The following is a 22,550-nucleotide window of genomic DNA, read 5'->3' on the forward strand; positions in this document are numbered from 1 at the left end:
GTTAGCATAAAGAGTAACTTGACAATTTTATTTGACCTTAGAGTCTTCCCTCAGAAATGCCAAAAATTACGCGTAATCATCCTAATTAACCCTTTTGTACTTTACAGCAGCAGTGAAAAATTTCGCGCATGCGTATAAGAGATATTGCGTTTTATGTGTTTTTTGAACAAAAATTTTTTAGTGAAGTAAAAATTCCTTTTTACTCCACTGACAAATATTTTGTTTTTATGAAAGAAAAAATGTTTTCTCAACTCGTCATTATTGCAACATACCTAACTTGTCAGTATGCCATCATAGGAAGAAGTCATCATTTTCATTTAAACAAGCTATGTCTGCCTTGTTCAAAAGATAAAATTAAAATAAGTATTCTACTAAATGCATAAAACTTGGAAATTAAATGCATGAAAGTTTCATTTCTGCACAGTTGATAATAAAATCTTAATCTTAAATATTTAAAGGGATTAAAAATACCACAGCACATCCCAAAATCGATTTTTGTTCATTATAAAAGCAAAATTTGTGCATATTTACTAAAATTAATGTAAAGTCAGTATAAACATGTTGGTCTAATCACTTTTTTGCCATAACCAATATTTATGTAAAATATGACCGGTATGCCATCATTGGCGCATGCCATCATAGGCGCCTTTCCCCTATTTAAAATTAACTTTAGTTCTCATATATGATAAAAATAGTATAGAACTACAATAACCCATCAATGTAATAAATGATAAACAACCATTTATTAACAAAAGCTAAGGGATTCTATCATTGATTATAAAATTACTTTTACCTAAAATGATATTATAGATATGCTTATAAAAAAATATTTTTATTATAAGTGCATTTTTATTTTTGGTAACTGTTTAATATTTAATCATGATGCTACAATGTTTAAAATGATAACTTTGGATATAACTTTTATTATAAAAACTATTTTTGTTTTAGTGAAATGAATATTTTTTTTTGTATCACTAAAAACAGTAATGCTCAATTTTAAACTAAGTTCATATATTTTGAAGAGATACTAATACACATTATTATTATAATAAATAGTAGTTTCCTACTTATTTTATTATAATTTATTTGCTAAAATGTTGAACTTCTCTTAACTGTAAAGATTGTAGCCTGTCAATGATATTGGTTATATAAGTATTTAAACTTCTCATTAAATATAAGATTTAATTCTTTTATAATACCTACGGCAGATTTTAATCAAGGAGATTTTAGATTACTTGAAACAGATAATGACTTAGTTTTACCATTTTATACAAAATTATTTTAAGTGTCTTAAGTGCTAACATAATTAATTACTAAACATTTCCTTATTCAGGCGTAAATGCAATTTCTGCTCGTTTAAATCTGTTAAATTTTATTATTAATAGACCTGGTAAATACTTTGGTTAATGCTCAGAGTTTTTTGGTTTGAACCATTTTATGTCTATTTAAGCTGTTCTTTTTGTCATAAAGAGTTAATTAGAAGGATTAGATATGATTAGATATCCTTGTAATTTATTTAAATGTATTTAATAATTGTTCTGAACAGTGTTCCTAAACAGATAAAAATCAAATGTTCTGGTTGTTTATTTTTTTAACTAGTTTGTAATTTAATTTAATAATTCTCAAAATACTTTACCATATTTTGAAAATACAAGCGCTGCATCATCGTCTTTGAAATTTTACATACAGTTAATGGACATTTCTTAAAATAATAAAGTCAAATGTTATGGTCTTTATAAAAAGGGATATTACGTACTGTTATGAATATAATGAAATAAGTCAGATAATCAATGTAAAATGATTACTAGAATTCAAGAGTTATTTAAAATAAAAGACTTTATTGACAAAGTGTTAATATTAATGCAAATAGCCTGTCGCCTTGATTTTAAATAAGTGTCATAACATATTAGGGACAGAGAATTTTTCCCTGTGATTTCTAATCCAATCTTGAATAAATTTCCATTTCAATACAAAAAACTTTCATATCAAAGATGCTAATTTTGTGAGTGCTAACTTTGCAATGGATTTAGTATATGGTTTACAAGAAAGATCAAAAATAAAACTTAATCATAGAAGGCAAAGGGTTGATGACTCTTAAGTATACTTTTTATCATAAATATAAGAATATCTAGATTTTTGCGATAATAATTAGCTGAAAAAATTTGAATTTTATATGTGTTAAAGTTCATCAGCCACTGAGAGCCCCATGCTGTAGCAGAAGTGAGATATTTTCAAACTCAACTGCCTCCTCTTAGGAATCAGTGTGTGTTGGCTTCGTATCAAGATAAGAATAAGTGGTAATATCAGCAGCGAACAATGTCACACACAATGTAGATGTGAGAAATTCTGAAATATTGTTAATGTAAATTAAAAAAGAAGTATAAGACCAGAAATAGAACTTTGATGAACCCAACGATTTTGGCTAAAAAATAAAGAGACAGCGCTCAGTCAATTTGATCAGAAATAGCATTGAAAAGAGTGCAGTCTTGACATGCAGTAGAGCAATATAAAACAAAGAGAAAGGTGATAAAGTGAAGTGGTGGTATACCACAGCACATAAAATAGTAGTCTGCAAATTCAAACCTAGTTTTTACACAAATGGGTATCTTCATACAAATGAACGTGCCTAGACTAAGTATGTGACTATTGGAGTCTTTACGAATGAAATGAAGATAACCATTAACACTAAGATCACAAAATAAGACAGCTGAACTAAAATTATTCTCCCAAAGAGCATGAAGGTTTGGTGAGTTTTGCAAGAGATAAATCTCAACAGAAAAAGGTTTCTTTGAAGATAACGAATATTATTGAATAATAGATATAGAGAACTTGGTAATGACAATGGTTTTTTTGTTTTATAGTTTTCGATGCTTTGGTCATTTTTTAAACTGATTAATGAACTTAACTCAAAGCACATATAATACTCAGTATACTATTTATTAGTCCAAGCAGTTGCCTCATTACTAGTAATAAACTCTAAGCGCCGTAACAAGGGGCTCCAAATGTCACCTTAACAATTCACACCAAAAGTATGAACAAGGACACCATTCATGTGCAACAAAGCACTGTAAGTATTTTGATGTTTTACGGCTGTTAACGGAGAGCTATCACAGAGTTTAGAAAACCTGACCACCAGCCGGCCTCAGAACCATAAAACTAAGTTATAGAGTTTTTTACCCTCATTAGGAGATATTAGAATGAGTTCTCTTGTTATAAAAACAGATTCATAACCAAAATCTGTGCAATGAATTATTAAATCTAGAATTCAACTTCCTAAACTGGATACAATGTAAATATTTTTATCTTATTTTCATGTATATTGCTGTTTTTTATATAATTTGACAATAAACTTTTACCTGCATCTGTCATCACTGGGGTGTGGGCCACACCAGCTGTTACTATCATGAACTGACATAGAAGGATGACACCAAAATGAAATGATGCAGAAATAAAACCATTGTTACCTATTAATTGGAAAAAGTTTAATTTACTGTTTGTTATAAGATTATGTCTAAAAATTCAACTTGAACATTAAAGCATGTTGAAAAGTTTTGAAAATGTCCTCATATTGCACTATAAGAAAACGTCTAGATAAATAAATCATATTGTTAGAAATAAAATGCAGATAAAAAAATAAATTTTGAATAAGTTACAAATCATCAGATGAAGGTGGTCTTGGAAACTCAGTGAATATAAACAGTTCAAAATTTTTAAATTTTCATTGAAACTAAGTTCAGTAAATGGCCTATTTTTTATAACAGCTTACTGGCAATATATTTTTTTTTTTGATAAATATAACAAACGATGACTAAAGTATTTAACAATATACAAATGCTTGATGAAATATATAAAAAATAAACTTCGATATATAAAGTCTATCAAGATCTATTTCTTCTTAAAATATCATAAAGTCTTTGAAGTCTGATTTTTTTTGGTTTTACTTTTTTATTATTTTTTTTTTTATTTTTTACATTTGTTGGTTGTATTACAATTAAACATTGTCAAAAATAAAATTAATAAACTTAAAATCAAGATATCTGAAAGAAGATCAAGGAATCTTGTCATCAGAACCAAAATTATGTTCAAACAAGCATATAATTTCAGTGTTACAGAAATTATATGCTTGTTTAAACATAAGTTCAAACAAGCATATAATTAAAGTAACAACAATAATATAACACTTTTACAAATTTCCAAAAGTATATATTATATAATCAAAAGAGAGATCATCTGGATCCACTCACCATTATTTTATACAAATGTGTACGTACCAAAATATAATATGCTAAGTAAAAAGTATAAAAATCAATAAAATAAGAATAAACTTTTTATAAATGTAAATAAGTAACTTTTTATAAATGTAAATAAGTAAAGGCAATGTTATTAATTAGTATTATTAATCATAACATAATATGTCATCAAATTAAAAAATTGGGGTTTTTAATTTACTTTTAAAAAGGCCAAAAGTAATGGGTAGTTCAAAATCAAAATTTTATATTTAAGGTGTGTATTTTTATATTTAAGGTGCCCAATGGGCAATACAAAATTGATTAAAGTTTGTTTGACAAAAAGGTTCATTTAAAAAATCAGTTTTTTTGCAATTGTATTTGTTGATAAGTTTCAGAGGAAAGTATCTTTGAAGACAGATAGGGACAAGCCATTTTACCACATTCTCATTGCAATAAAAAAATGTTTTGCGTAAGAAAATTGATTTGCAAAGCAGATTAAACAGATTACATGTTTCTGACAGTGATAAAATTTACTATTTTTTCTACTACACCAGACAATACTTGCATAATTTAGATAACTGTGTATAAATAAAAAATAAAGTTTGATTAAAATTTTCTTATTAAGTTAGATTCGCGCTTTAAATAGAACTAATATGTTTTTTGAAATTTTAGTGCTTATGTAGTTAATATAATGGTTCCAAATGATTTGCATCAAGATAAACACCTAAAACCTTTGTTACGGAATCCCTTTTTATTTCAAATCGATACATGTAACTTGATACATGTCTAAGTTCTTTGTTCATTGTTTTTAAGAGTTCAAAGATACCACTGTTAGATAGGAATAAGTTAGTATTATCTACAAACATAATACTTGTTAGTTTAGAGGCTTTATTCAAATCATTAATATGAATTTGGAAAAGGAGTTGCCCAAGAATTGAGCCTTGTAGGACTCCACATGTTATAAAAAGAAAAGTGGTGTGATAACTGTCATTATTCGGAACAAATTGTTTACAATTTGACAAATAACTTTCAAACCATTTTAAAACATTCTTTTTTATTCCATAGTGGTTAAATTTACGGATTAAAACTTTGGATCAACCATATCGAAAGCTTTTGATAGGTCAATAAAAAGTCCTAACAATATTGTGATTTTTCAAATGATTTTGAGATTTCACGTACAAATTGGATAATTGCATGTTCAGTTGAGCTATCCTTTCTAAAACCGATTGATTAACGTAAAATAACTTATTATTATGAAAATATTTGTATACTCTGTTATACATAATTCTTTCTAAAATTTTTAAAAATGTCGAAAGAACAGAAATAGGGCAAAAGTAACTAATAATTGATTAGTCCCCGTCTTTAAAAATTGGAATAATTTTGGCAATTTTTAACTTTTTGGGGAATACACCTTGATAAATAAAACCTTTAAAAACTTTAAAACGAACAACTTTTAGCTGTTCAAAACAATCTATGGTAATGTTTAAATTTATTTGATCTGCTCTAAATGCTTTATTTTTTATAATGATTTCAAACTCTTCAAGCAATAATTCAGAATATTACTACTTCGAACCTATACAGTTATCCATGGGTAATAGAAATCAGTAAATAAAGATTTTGTCTTTGGGATTTTTTGAACAATGTTGGACCTATATGAATAAAATAAATTTTTGAGCTATGGTTCTTAATTCATATAAATTTTTGCTATCGACTCTAACCATTTGTGGCAGAAAACCCAAGCATGTTTTTTGTTTTCCAATAATTTCTTTCATTATTTGCCATGTGCGTTTTGTGTCATTTTTAAATGTATTAAGTAATTAGAAATAATAATTTTTTTTTAAGTGTTAGCGAATTTTTTCAAATAAATTTTTGCAGTCCTTGTAAATTTTTTTGCTTGTGGGTGTTTTCATTTTCAAAATATATGTATATGGCTTTTGTTTAATCTTGGACAATTTTTTAAAGCCTTTGGTAATCCATGGTGTATGGCAACTCTTTGTTGTTATTTTATTTTCAATGATTGGGAAATTAGCATCATTTAGTGAAAAAAATGTTTTAAAATAGTCTCAGACATTAGCATTACATTAAAACTTATGTTTTTCAAGTGCAGTAATGACAGTTAATTTTTGAATAAGATTGGCTTCATTATAAATGCGTTTTTGAATTACTTTTTGTGTGATTATAATTTTTTCAGAGTTTGTAATATCTAATTTTAGAAATATAGGGAAACAATCTGATATATCAGTTCGCAAAATACCATTTTTTAAATCATTGCTGAAAATATCTGAGGTTATTATGTTACTGTTAGAGTTGTTTATTGTTACACTTGTAGATTTGTTTATTAAAGATATTGAACCGATTTCGAAAATTGCATAATAAAAATTTTTAACTTTAAGTTCATTATTATAAAGAAAACAATTCATGTTTAAATCTCCAACTCTAAACTTTTGCTTTTTTTCAATATTATCTTTTTTAATGATTTGTTATAAAAATATGCTAAGGTTTTCACTCACGCCACCAGGTGGCCGATAACAACAGCTTAGTAAAATCTTTTTTTATTTTTATATTTAGTAATCTTAATAGTTACAATATCTTTATCACAGTCAGAAACGCTCAAATCATTCCTAAAACAATGCTCAAAATTTTCATGAAATTTACATTAAGAAAATTATGTTAAGAATAAGGAAAATGAAAAATGTTATTAAGGTCTTCTGAAGAAGCCCAAGTTTCCGTTAAACCAACTATATTAAAAAAGTGTTTAGTTTCTTCTAATAAATTTAAGGGTTTTTTAAAATTGCTATTTAGGCTTCTTATATTTACGTAGAGAATAAAAATTTGATTTTCTTTTCTCACGCTCATTCTTTAAAAGAAACCCTTCTATTTGGTTAGGAAAGTATAATAAATAATCTGAAAAATTATTGTGAGAAATATTATTATCGGAGTCTAAGGTTTTATTTGGCGTAAAGTAATTCGTTTTTTGAAATTTAAAAGCATGAGATTCAAAGATTTTATTTGGAGCCATGATTAATATATTTTATTTAAGAATGACTTTTAAGAATGCCCATAAAGTTACTCGTCAAAATTGCTTTTAAAAGAATTTTTAATATAAATAATTTTGTCATACCTTACCAAAACAATTTCACCATTCAGTTATCTATCTTTTACTTCAGCAAATAACTTTTTTCGAATGGCGACGGTCTCTTGAGAAAAGTCTTCATTAACAAACGTATTTGTGCCTTTTAGTCGATATGATTCCTTCAATATTCTTACTTTGTCTTTATATTTCCGAAGAATTAATATTATAGTTCTTGTATAGTTCTTCAAGTTTTTTGGAGAAAAATTTTTCTTCGGTATCGCATGATTCTTTATCATTTTCGTAAATTCCATCAATCCTAAGATTGTTTCGACGTGATCAATCTTCTAGATTTCTTTGTTTTTCTTTTAATACATTATCTATTTTTGTATGTTCAATTTTTTTATCTAGATATTTGTTGTTAGTAATTGTTTTTTCGTCGATAAGTCATTCGTTAAAATAAAGGCTAACCTTTAAATCTTCTAATTCTTTTGTTAACTTATTTGTATTATTTGCATTTCCATCAATATTTTTCCCTGATTTTTCAAATCTATTTCTTATTATTTTGATGTTAGCTCCAATAATATCAAGAACTGCTTTTTGTTACTCAAGAAACATTTCTTTTGTTTCCTATTTAATTTCTTTGAACATTTCTTTTAAAAGTTTCTTAATTTCTGGAAGTGTTATAGCCAAATTACTCAATTATTAATTTAAAACATTTTTTATAGATATATCTTTATTTTTAATAAATAAGAAGTTGTCTTTTTTTTTTGCTGTTGCTTTTTATTTAAACTTCTTCTTAAAGATATACGTCTTTATTTTTAATAAATTAGAAGTTGTCTTTTATTTTATTTTTGTTTTTTTATCTTCCACCACGATATAAAAGTCCCTCTTGTTGAAGAGAAAAGTATTAAATTGGCATGGTATTATATACTAATGTATTTACATTATCAAAATTAAAATAGTAATTTTCTTATAGGATAAGTATAGTTTCTTTATATAATGAGAGTATCACATTTGTTAGGAAGTACAACATGGCAAATAAATATTCCCATACATTTTTGACCCAAAAAATTGCCGCAGGAAAAAAAAGAGGTTTTTTTGCAACTCTAATCATTATAATGTTTTTATCGTTATAATATATTCCATTACATTTATTTATTACGAATTTATATTATTTTAGTTTTCTATATTGTTTATTATTTTATGTTTGTTATTAATTAATAGAATAAATCTCTACTTTTTATTTACAAATGATCAGGGTTGGACTGGTGAGGGAGGTTTAGGGATTTTCCCCTTATGCCCATGCCATGTCTAAAAGTTCTGGGCCTCCAATTAATCAAGATACATAAATAAAACACACAAAGATACAAAAAAATAATAACTAATTATTGTTAATATGCATCAATTTTGCAAAGGCAATACAATAAAAATGTTTATTTGTATAATTAAAATATGAAATATTTAATAAAATATACAAAGACATCGTAAAGCGGCCTTATATTATTAATTATTAGTGGTAGAGTAAATTATCTTGAGTAAAAGACTGAAAAATTATTTTTAATAAAAAAAATATTGATTTTTGTATTTTTATTTAGTCAGGCGTATATATTTTATATAAATCTAGGGACCTTGAGAGGATAAAAGTGTGCTGGTGCAAAATTATTTTTGGACCCCCTCCTTATGGTGATTATTGTATTAGGTTATACAGAATGTAATAATAATTGTAATAATAAGCACTGGCTTATAACAAGCCATCATGCTTCCCAACCAGTGCTTCTCAACCAGAGAGGTTCACATATATTTAATGGGGCTCAAGATTTTATTATTTAAAATATTATTATTTCTTAGTAAACTTATTTCAGTTTTTTGTATTTATAAAAAATATATAGTGAAATATAATTGGAGCTTAGATTTAAATACGGTAAAATAGCATAGGGGCCATCGATAACGTACGTATGCAGGTATGGGAGGAAGGGGGTTTCCCAAAAGCATACGAACGTGTTCAAGGCGGGGAGGGGATGTTAAGATGGAAAACCCCTGAAAAATTTTTTTTGAGTAAATATCGACATTTTATAAATTTAACTTCATATACATAAAGTAAATAACAAAAATAACTGAAAAAAACAAAGAAATTTTTTTTTGGGTAAAATGGTAGCTGTAGTGGGTGCCAAAAACACAAAAATATTGAAAGACCCCGGCCAACGTATCTAAAGATGTACACAATTTTAACAAAATCTTTTTTGCATACTTGTTCTAACAAGGTAGTTTTGTGATATGAGCGAAGCAGATTTTTCATAGTAATTTTTAATAGGCTTATATATTGGACCGAAGTACATGTAAAAAATTTGACCAAATTTTATGAATTTGTTGACCTATTTAAAGACTGGATTCAATTTTTTAAAAAATCTTTCACGTTTAAATCACAGAAAACAATCAAACAAATTCATACTTAAAATTTTAACGTAACACCACTTTTTGTTATTTAGATATGCTGGCCGGCGTCTTAAAAACTCTTCATCTGAGAAAAACAGCTTTTAAAAATGCTATCATAAAAAATTTCAAAATAGTGTAAATAAATATGCAAATCTATATATGATAAAAAAAGTTAAATCTTAAAATGTACCAGTTTGATATGGGTTTTGCTATTTTTCAATAAATTTGTCATATCGACTCTTCTTTTTACCACGAATTACTTGTCTGCGTTTCTTTGCTCGTTCTGTGTTTTTATATATGGCTAAGTGTAATCGCTTTTTATTAATTTTCCTACATCCTTCTAACAAATACTTTCCAGGTCTTAAGTTCATTTTTTCTAAAACTAAAACACTAGCTTGTCTACCAATGTTAGAATGGGCAACTGCATCAAAAGTGCCTAATTGAAGATGTGTAAGTGAGACATAATGGCCTTTTGGAATACGCTCCCATATTGTCATGTTAAAAGACTCACTGTTATTTTGGGTAATGCCATGCAGACATTTTTTTAAAAGAATATCACTACTTAATTCATCATAAATTCGCTTAAGTTTCCAAACAATAGATATTGTTAAGCCAGGACCAGGTTTATATGTTGAGGTATGGTTTGCTTTGTCACGATTATACCGACACCAACTATCTGAACCTTCTGGACAGTGAGGAAAATGTAAATTTTCATTTTTTGATGAAGCAACATGATAAAGTGTAGCTCTTACAGCAGATTTCATAGCATTTAAATTATTTTTGTTTTGGCTAATTGCAATGCCATAATAATTTTGGAGAAGATCGATAAAAAAGAGTTGGAACACGTTTACGTAATTTAAAAAAAAAAAAAATGTCTTGGTAGTCGTGGAAAATTGACCGATACAACTATCGGTCAATTTTCCACGACCACCTGTAATATCCGTGTTCGGCATAATACACATATGCCTCGTGTTATTATCATTTACTTAAAATAAATATGGCGGTATGCACGCTTTAAACTTTATGTTGTATTTAATTCTTAATCTAGCATTATCCTTAGAATATTACATGTTACCAGAAGTAAAGCTGTATTTAATTTAAAATGGAACAGCTTAGACCATTAGAGGCCATGAATTTAAATGGCAATGTTTCAGAAAACTGGCGAAAATGGAAGCAGAGACGGAATCTTTATAAAATAGCTTCAGGAGTCAATGATAAAAATGAAGATATTCAATGTGCCATTTTCCTTCATATGATTGGCGAAGACGCTTTAAGAGTATACGATACATTCATTTTCACAATCGAAGAAAATGATAAATTAACACCTTTAGTTCAAAAGTTTGAATGTTATTTCAGCCCAAAAAAAAACATAACTTATGAACGTTATTTATTCAATACTAGTGTGCAAGACAGTAGACTATTTACTGACTTCTTGATTGATTTACGAAATAAAGCTGAAACATGCGAGTTTGGAACCCTCGAAGAAAGTCTAATACGTGACAGAATAGTCTGTGGTATTGACTCTAAAGCTGCCAGAGAACGACTACTTCGAGACACTGAGCTCACTCTAGAAAAAACAATAAATTTTATGAGAGCATATGAAACATCGAAAACGCAACTAAAAGCACTCGAAAATACAATCCAGGCAGATTCTATAAACAAACATGGAAACAAAACTAAATTCAACTCCCTAAAGATTGATAGACCTTTACAAAAATCTTGCTACTACTGTGGATCACAACATACTACCTCGTTTTGCCCAGCATATGGCCTAAAGTGCACAGCATGTGGAAAACTAAACCATTTTGCTAGAGTGTGCCGATCAAAAACTAATCTCTTTAATTCTAATCGTATTGACCAAGTTGATCAAAAGGAAGTCAACCTTAACGTTGCAGAGTTATATATTCATCATGTTGCAGCATCGATGGAATGCACTGACGATTTAACCACAAATATTACAGTCAACAGCAAAAATATAACATTTAAATTAGATACTGGAGCCCAATGCAACGTCATTCCATACAACGTCTACAACTCTATTCCTGGAAGACCTCCTCTCAAAAAAAATAACTAGACTAAAATCATATGGTGGAAACAATATTCCTGTACTAGGAACTTGCAATTTGACTGTTAAAAAGAATAACATTTCACGAATGTGCCAACTTTTTGTTGTATCTCTTTCTGATGTAAAACCACTTCTAGGTCTAAGTTCCTGCAAATCTCTTGAAATACTAAACATTAACGATGTTGAAATTGATAAAGCTGACATTTTTAAACATTATGGTGACGTTTTTACCGACCTTGGTGTAGTTAAAGGAAACTATCATATCGCAGTTGCTAAAAATGCAATCCCAGTCATTCATGCACCAAGGAAAGTACCAATGACTGTCCTACCTAAACTTAAAAGCACACTTGACCGTCTTGTAAAAGCCTCAGCTATCTCAAAGATTTCTAAACCTACACCTTGGGTACACTCAATGGTCATCGTAGAAAAAAAAGATGGATCCTTAAGATTATGCATTGATCCGAAAGAAATAAACAAGTCTGTTTTAAGACAATACAAAACCACTCCATCTACAGAAGAAATCTCTAGCAAACTTTGTGGCAACAAAGTTTTTACTGTCATAGACATGGCTGATTGCTATTGGCATATAAAACTAGATGAACCTTCTTCAGAGCTATGCACATTTAACACTCCTTATGGTCGATACAAATTCAACCGCATGCCATTAGGCATATCATGCGCATCGGATGCTGCACAAGAGATGATTGAAATTAACTTTGGTGATATTCCTAATGTTCTGGCTATCCACGATGACTTGATCATTGCAGCTAAAACAGATGCAGAGCATGATACAATTTTTAAACAAATTCTACAACGAGCTCGTGAGAGAAACATTAGATTCAACCTAAATACAATTTTTCAACCTAAATACAATAAAATACAATTTTGAGTACCTGAAGTCAAGTATCTCGGGAATATAATCATGAAGGAATAAGAATTGATCCTGATAAAACCAAAGCCATATCTGCAGACCCATTGCCTGCATGTCAAGCAGATTTGCAACGGCTCTTAGGAATGGTCAACTATCTGCGACAATTCATCCCAAATATGTCGGAGTTAACAGCTCCCTCCGCCAGCTGCTTAAAAAAGACATACTCTGGTCATAGAACCATGAACATACCAGTGCTATGGAAAAAATAAACAGGTTCTTTCATCTTCTCCTGTACTCTCATTCTTCGACATATCAAAAGATGTCCAGATTCAAGTAGATGCATCTTCACACGGATTAGGAGCCTGTATTATGCAAGAAGGTCACCCGATCAGCTATACATCTCGTAGTTTAACTATAGCAGAACAGAGATATGCCCAGATAGAGAAAGAACTTTTAGCAATTGTTTTTGCTTGTGAACGTTTCAACCAATATACCAATGGGCGACAGGTCTCTATAGAAAGTGATCACAAGCCTCTTGAATACATTTTACACAAGCCGCTGTCAGAAGCACCACCTCGCATACAAAGACTTCTGATAAGACTCCAAAAATATCAAATAGTAGTAAAATATGTTCCAGGAAAATATCTACACATTGCTGACTCTTTATCACGTGCCCACCTCAACAATTTTGACGAGGATGAGCCTAAATGAGGACTGCAGCGTTATGGTCCACACTTTAGTTCAAAATCTGCCAATATCAATAGATAGACTAAAGCAATTACAGCACGACACTAAACTTGACCCTGTGCTCTCTCAAATAACTTATTTAACTATATAATATAAAGACATCTTTAAAAAAAAAAAAAAAAAAAAAAATTTATGGAAGGAAGATGTAATATCCGTGTTCGGCATAATACACATATGCCTCGTGTTATTATCATTTACTTAAAATAAATATGGCGGTATGCACGCTTTAAACTTTATGTTGTATTTGATTCTTAATCTAGCATTATCCTTAGAATATTACACCACCAAGACCTTTTTCTTTTTTTTTAAATTACGTAAACGTGTTCCAACTCTTTTTTGCACATGGCCAACACATTCAAGCTTATTTATAAGAACATCTTGATAAACATTTTTTACAGCATCATAACCTTTGCTATCTCCATCGCCATAGAAATCAGTATATCTTAGATTATGTTTTTCAATAGATCTACTCCATATTCTGCAGGCTCCTTTTGGCTCCATTTCACCAGGTAGTCCTTGGTAATTAAAAGCACATTTATGTTTATCATGCCATTTTTCATAGGCTAACGGGTTTTCTTTTTTTAGATGTTCTTTATGAAAACATGCTTTACATATCTATATTTTGAGAAAAACATATTAAAATCTGAAGTATGTAACATCAAATAGATTTTAATATTTTAAAAAATACCAATCTTTTATAATATGTAATATATATATATAATATAGTATGTAATATATATATTTATATATATATATATATATATATATATATATATATATATATACATATATATATATATATATATATATATATATATATATATATATATATATATATATATATATATATATATATATATATATATATATATGTATATATATCAAATCAGGTGGGCGTTTATATACACACAGACAAACATATAAATGCATATATGCAAACCTAAAATAACAAACAAATTGTATACTTAACTTGTTCATAGCTTCATCATCTATTACTAAATAACAGAAACAACACCGTTGTTTGAAGAATAGCCTCGTCGCTGCCAAGTGCCATCACATGATACTGCAACATCAACAACATTGAGCACATGGTCGGGAATAGAATTTAAAACAAGATTACTATTTAAGTCTTTTAATTCTTGAGCAGTATCCATCATAGTGTCTTTAGCTACAGATTTTACTGCATTAGTTAGTTTTATAACAATTTTATTATAATTATTAGCAGTCATTGGTTTAGACATGTCCATTAATGAGACAAATCTTGAGATCCAGAATAGCCTTGACCACATGATCTCATAGCATATACAGCCCTGGTATTAATATCAAAACTTTTTTGTATATTCAATGTTGAGGTGTAAAATTCTCTTGAATAATCACATACACAGTAGTTAACATAAACACAAGACGCTAGACCTTTTCTCTTATTTTCATTTTCAGATAGAAACAACTTAGATGACATACATACTGGACATATAAGGGTAGAAATTACAGAATTTAGTATTTCTTTATCTATAAAACGGTATCCAGTAACTATATTACTAGATAACTTTGGTCTTAATGACGAATTTTTTTTTATTTTTATAGCAGAATCACATATTTCATTAGAATTAATTAAGTTAAAATCAACTGGTTTCTCCATATTTATATTTACATCTGCAACACTTGTAGTAACATTTATGTTCATATCTACAATATTTGATTCCATATTTACATTCATATCAACATTATTTACAACTAACTTTTTTTTTACATTGAAAATTTTTTTCCTTTTATTATTTTTAGTTCTTTGTTTAACTCTGCATGCCTTCGTCATTGTAGAAGATTTATGATATATTTATAAGCTTTCCAGTAACTGTTTTTATACTAAAGTTGTTTTGAACTATGGAAAATACAATTCACTTGATAAGATATATTCTTCATATGAAAAAATTGCATTTTGGACTAATTTTTAGTTAAGGTAGAAAATAGTGCCGTTGCTATGGCGGTTGTTAAGGAGGCTTAAAATACTAGGGTTCAATAAAATCTATTTTAATGAAGATCTATAGCGAATTTTTAAAAATGGTTTTCAGATTGTGAACCTCTAATAAATTTTGCACAAAATAAAAAAATAAAATTTTTTTTCAAAACTTTCATATTTCTGAGGGGTTTTCCACCTTAAAGACAGTGAGTGCGTACGCGGTTTGACTATCTCTCCTAAACTTGATTTTTTTATTTTAAACATTTAAATTCATGTGTGTAACAAACCGGTATTGTTTTTTTTATCTGACTTTAGTCGCATACGTACGCGGAGGAGGGAGACGGTCTTCGAGAGCGTACAGGTTTGTTCAAGGAAAAGGGGGGTACTAAATCAATTATTTTCAATTTTTCTTTTCTATATATTCTTTTCTTAATGCAGTTTTTTATTGTCAAATCATGAAACTTAATCATTTGTACAGAAATTTACCTTCATCATAATATTTCTTCTCTTCCATTCCACATCAATGATCTTTCCAATTTTAGTTCTTAGTACCAGTAATACTCTTGCCATGGTGATAAGAACTACTGAGTTTAACTTATACACAGAGGATTCTGATATAACTGACATTACCATAGAAAATATAATGTTGAGCATTGTCCAAAAAAGAAAGGTGGTGCATTTTTTACCTAAATTTAAATCTTAATTACAATTCAAAGTGATGTCCTAATGATTTCTAATTTTTAGAGTCTAGAATGTTTTTGTTAAAGTTATAAATCCACTAAAGAGAAGTAAAAGTTTTAAATGTATATCTCAATATTTCTCTTTAAACATCACTGAATTTTTATCTATCTATAATCCGACCTTATTAATAATTGGTAACTCTCTAAAAGAAAATCAACTAGTGAACCAGTAAATCACCGGTAATATTGCACAATTTTAAATTTTTTCTAAAATATACAATTATAATATTTCAAGATTCAGGACGTAAGTCAAGAGGTAATCGTATACAATTTTTAAATATTTGTTAAGAATATTTTTTTCCTGCAAATAAGTTATTTCTTTCCTCACAATACCTGCAAAAGCTTTCCTATTTTTTTTTTTATTAGTTCTAGAATACGAGATTATAACTTAATTCCTAATAGAACTTTTTTTTTTTCCAAAAAATGTCAAATGCATATATATTTTATATAAAGACGGTCTTAAACAAATTTCCAATTTAATGGTAACAAAATTATACATTTTTTTTCATTTACTGATTAACCGGTACTGCGATCCCTTTATACTTTATAAAAATATACTTTATATTCTAAAAAGTCTTACTATTCGTACTGTTTTTTTTATAACATTCTCAATAATGTAAATACTTTAGAAAGGAAATAATGAAATAATAAATATCAAGCCTACTATTAATATCAAGTCTTTTAGTCTTATAATCAATGAAAAAGTCACCTTAGATTATATGAGTGTTCCTAATGGTCTGCCTACATTTCTGCTAAAGTTTATATCTCACACAGTTTCCAAACCTCTATATACTATAATTATTAATTTTTTCATGTAACCAAAGTAGTTCCTTTACACAAAATTGATTCTCTCTTTGACTACTATAATTATTGACCAATTTTTCTTCTTTTGAACTTAAGTAAACTGTATGAAAAAGCAATGTTCCACAGTACAAATATCAATTTGGTTTTTGCAACAAACGATCCTCAAACTCATTTGTTAATAGAGATAGCACAAAAAATCAAATAAGTCCTCTACAATAAACACTTTGCGTGTGGAGTTTTTATTGACATAAAAAAATACATTTAATACAGTTTTGCACTTAATCCTCTTAAACAACCTGATGAAAGGAGTGAAACTAAGTAAAATATTTGTATTAAAGAAGAGTGATGAGAGGAGTGAAACTAAGGTAAAAATTTAGCTTCTCTAACACAACAACCTAAAACAACATCTTAATGGTAAAGTCAAAAAATTTTCTCAGTCGACGATAAGAATAAAAACTCTCAGTGTAATCATATTTTAAAAAATCTCGCCTATTTTGATTTATTAAAAAATAGGTTTTTTGTTTGTTTCTTGCTATATTATGAAACTTGCATATGCATATTGAATTCTATTGAAATTATGATGAAACAGCTGATAAAAAATGCGCCTTTGTCCACAAGCCACACTAGAGTTAGACTGTTTTATTTATGTTTAGTAAAAAATTCTCATTCACCCTTTTATAAAAGCATCCTTTTTCATTAGATCTAGACTAAAATTAGCACCTCTTTATCCCATCCCCCCTCCTCCTTCACCTTCTATTCCGATCCACCTCTTTTTGTTTAAGCACGCAAGAGTACAGTATTAGAGGTATTCTTTTTCTCTGGTAGTAATATTGTTCAATGGCTAAAACAAATTATCCCTTTAAAAAAAACAGAAGTTACTATATTTAAATCTTTTAAAAAAAAATTATAATAAACATATAAAATTCGGATAATATGGGCAGAAAATAAATTCAGTAAACTCTATTAATAACTCTAGGAAATAACTTGGAATCAAAATAGACTCTAATTCATCTTTTGCTTTGCACCTTTAAGACTTAGTTTTGAAATAAGGCATATCCAATGGCATGCAGCTGAAATCCGTCATTATCTTAACCATGAAACTTTGCTTTGTGTGTATCATGCTGTTCTTCACTCTTATCTCAAATATGCTTGTCTTGTTAAAAAGAATCGAAGCAGCTTTTTTAAGATTAACTCAAATCCAAAATAAAGTTCTAAAATTAATTTACTTTACACATACTAATTCAAACTGTAGCATACTCTATTTTTTATCTTTTAATAAAGACCTTATATTGATTGCTCTTATTTAACTATCGAACTGCCTATTTGTTTAGAAGGTAATTCTTTTTAACCAACCTCTCACTTTTATCAACTTTTTTAATTGTAGGGAAACTTGCAACTTTTAGTTTTCTATACCTAAATATCAAACAGTTTTTTATCGCTATGAATTCAAACAAAATAAAAATAAAATAAAAATGGAACAATCTCCCTTCCCAACTAAAATTATTTACATCATTATCAAACTTTAAAACTGCTTTCCTTAACTCTTCTTTAGAAATATTGAAATCTTATACTTTTTTACAATCTATTATTTATAATCCTAACTTTGAGCTCCTATTTATCTAATATTTTTCTCTTTTTTAATATGTTACTAATGTTCAATAAGGTATGTTAGTTTTCTATTATGATACTAATTTAAATATTTTTTATTAAATTGGTATTATTTTTATCATTCTTGAACTGAATTATTGTTCAAAACATTTCCAGTCAGTGGTGAGATTATTTGTTATAACTCTTTGGCGACAGCTAGATAAGTAAGTTGCAATTCAAGAAATGAGGTAGAATATTTATTAACTTTAACAGTAATATGTCATGACTGACAAGATCAAATGCATAAGATTAAACAAAATCTAAGAATATCGCAAAAATTTATTTTTTATCATTAAAATTAGCATGACTTCAGTCCTCTGAAATTATGCTAATTTTCATAACTTGAATTACAGCATCCATTGTACAACGCCTTGGATGGGAATCAAACTGTATCTTTCAGACATTTGTTTGGTAAATTTTATACTATTAACTTGATACTATGACTAGAAAACTCATTTTTATTTTTACAATTATTTCCAGTTTGTTTGATATTTTATATTTTTATTTATGATTCCAGTTATAGGAAAAACTAGAAAATTATATAACTTTCGAAAAATTCATAAAATTATGCTTATAATTGAATCACACGCTGAATGTTTTTAACTAATTACTAAGATTTAGGAACTTCATGTTTAACTTTTGAATCTTTTTTGATATTATAGGATCTTTAAGAATGTTAATTAGAATAGAACTATCAGTACAGAAAAAAGTTATGAGATAATCATTTGTATATTTTTATAGTAACAGTACATGCTTATATAATGATTTTTTTTAGTTATGCCTTTATTGGAGGTTATAGAAATTGGTTTATTTCAATATATATAAGAGCACTAGATATGGCCTTTTGAAGATTGGATAACTTAAGTTTTTAATTACTTTCCCTTGCATTTATTTTACTTTTATCTACATCTTTAGTAGAAAATTAAACAGGAAAAGATTGAACTGTCTTCCCTCATGTATCTGGTCTATTAGCTCATTCAGGAGAATACGTAGACTTAACTATTTTTTATTTTTATTTTTTTAGGATTTTTTTTATTTTTCTAGGAGTCTCGCACTGCACTAACTCCCATATATCATAAAAGTTTTTTTAATGAAAACAATTTTTCCGTTAAAAGTGATTAGTTAAATAACTTCGAGATTTTGAACATTAATTCTCACAGTGTTTAAACTCAATTGACCTAGTGATAAAAACATTTTATTTAATTGAACAAATGATATAATTTTAATACTAAATACTTAACATTTTCATACTTTCATGAAGTCAAACACTGTTACATTAAATTCATTTATTTTATACTTTTTAAAGGTAATGTTTTCAACTAAAACCTGTATAAAAATAATCTTGATTAAAAAAAAAATTTAAACTATAACCAAAATCATTACAAAAATAATTTTTTTTATTGATTTTGTTTTATGCTATTAATGATTAATATATTTATTAAATTTTTTTACTTTAAGGTTAATTGTATGTACAACAGTTGTGTATTTGAGGCAACGTTTTACTTATGTTGTATTTTATATCTTATATATTAATATATTTTATATCATTGTAAATAAAATCGTTAACATAAAAACAGTAAAATTTATAGTTATGCAGATATTTAATTATATAAAAAGAATTCAGAGACTTGCAGAAGGCCATCAGGTCTTGTCATCGAGAACCCCTCGTAATAAAAAATCTCAATAAATCATAAATCAAATATAGTTGTATATTCCCATAAAAACCTGACATCATAAACAACAAATAATACAATAAATTACTAAACGATTAAAAGTATAACAGTATATTATCAAGAGATAAAATAATTTCTTTAATTTTATTCTTGAATATGAGATAACTCCATTCCTGAGAAAAATCAGAATGTTTAAAAACTATTTTATTCCAAAGAAAAGCTCCGCAAAATGCAATGTTTGTTTTTTCCAAAATTAGTTCGATAAAATGGTTGCTAAATTGAATTGTCATTTTTCAAAATGTATTTATTTTTATCTTTTAAGATAATAAATTATAAAAAGAACCTGGGGATGAGTTAATTTTACATTGGTACATAAAACAAAGAGTATTAAAAACATTGAGCTGATAAATATTAAAAATTTTCATTTCAAATAAAAGAGGCCTGACACAAGTAAATCTGTCTTTATAATCGATAAGATGAGCAACATGCTTCTGCTGACAATAAAGAGGTTCCAGTTAACTATTATTGGCATTACATGCACATGTTCTGATACATCATTAAAAACTTTTTAATTCTATAATTAGTATGGTATTGAAAACAGCCTAAATTAATATCACCTATTAAGTATTATAATTTCTTTTCATGAATGCTTTTACTTAAAATATCATTTAAAAACACAAAAGAGTTTTCAATATGACCAGTGGGTGGTCAATATCATTTAAAAACACATAGAGTTTTCAATATGACCAGTGGGTAGTCAATATCATTTAAAAACACATAGAGTTTTCAATATGACCAGTGGGTAGTCAATACCATTTAAAAACACATAGAGTTTTCAATATGACCAGTGGGTGGTCAATATCATTTAAAAACACAATAGAGTTTTCAATATGACCAGTGGGTGGTCAATATCATTTAAAAACACAATAGAGTTTTCAATATGACCAGTGGGTGGTCAATAGCAGCAACTTACAAATATATATTTTTTTAAGGTTACAATTTCAACTGTTACAACCTCATTATTGTAGTCAGAGTTAGTCTTATCAGGCCTGATAATATACCAAGAATTCTTTTTTATAAATTACTAAACCACCACCTCGCTTTTTATTTTGACACTTTAAAGAAGTTTTTTAAAAACCTAGTAAACAGATGTTTGTATTAGAATTTGCGTTATCTAAGCTGCACCAAGTTTCTGGCATACAAATTAAACTAAAAGTACTAAAAGTTTCTTTCATGTTTATGCAAAAAATTTCGAAATTTTCTGATAATCTTCTTAAGTTAATATGCAAAGTGTTAAAATTATTAGAATTAAGAAATTCTTTTATTTCATTGGAATACTAATATGAACAGCTGCTTTGAACCGCAGTTGGTTCCATGAATTAATTTATATCCGGATCCGATTTGTGGTTTAATAAAAAGTTATCAGTTTGAATAAAATTAAAAGAGGTTAAATCAAATTTGTTATTGTTGTTTGAATCCATTAGACCAAAATAAATAAAAGAAGTTCTTTTAGTAATCACGCGATATTTCTTTGTTACAAACAAATTTAGCAAACTTAATTTTTTGAATGTTTCTTGTTTGTAAATTCTTTGGCGTCTATAAGACACTTTTTTCGTAAAACACTTCATTTTTGCAAAAGTTTTTGTTTATAAAAATGCGCTGACTTCAGATTTTCAATTTGATATATCTTTCAAGAATAGCCAATTTGTCTTAAAATTTTAGAAATATCACATAAACGGGTCTGTTTTCTTTATATTATATTTACTTTGGTCAATTTTTCCCACTTCTATTCAATAACAAAATCACCATCTTGTTCGAGTTTTGTTTTTAGAATATCTTTGACTTTTTTTCTTGCAATTTTCCTAACTTTTGTTTTTAGAATCTTCAACTCTGTTTATTCTCAAGTAATTACGCCTACTTCTATCTTCTCTCCCAATTTGTCTTTCATAGTTTCTGTTACTGTATTTTCTAACTTGCTTAGAGTTTGTGTTCAGGCTTTGCACCGGCAAGTTCAACTAAAACTTTATTATATTTATTGCTTATAAAATCTACATTTTTCTTTATTCGCTAATATCTAGTTTACAAGCCTTACTTTTAAAATTTATTAAATTCCCTTTGTTCTCTAACTTTTCCATTTTGACGACAATTTTGTCTTTTATTTATCGTTAGAAATTTTAATAATTGTACTGTCGTGCATTTCAATAATTTTGTAAAATTTTTTTACAAACTTTTTGAAATTATAAACTACTATCAGCTGAAACGCGATCATAATGAAAATTGAGAATGTCTCTTATAAGTAATTTTAAAAAAA

At 27.7% G+C, this 22,550-nt stretch overlaps 1 protein-coding gene across 1 annotated transcript in view; it reads left to right on the top strand.

The window, feature by feature from the left end:
- Window positions 1–22,550, top strand: part of LOC136075471 (mucin-2-like) — a 48,228-nt gene that overhangs the window by 20,085 nt on the left and 5,593 nt on the right. The gene's annotated exons all lie outside the window — the stretch shown is intronic.

Source organism: Hydra vulgaris, chromosome 01, assembly GCF_038396675.1.
Source record: "Hydra vulgaris chromosome 01, alternate assembly HydraT2T_AEP".
NCBI classification, from domain to species: domain Eukaryota; kingdom Metazoa; phylum Cnidaria; class Hydrozoa; order Anthoathecata; family Hydridae; genus Hydra; species Hydra vulgaris.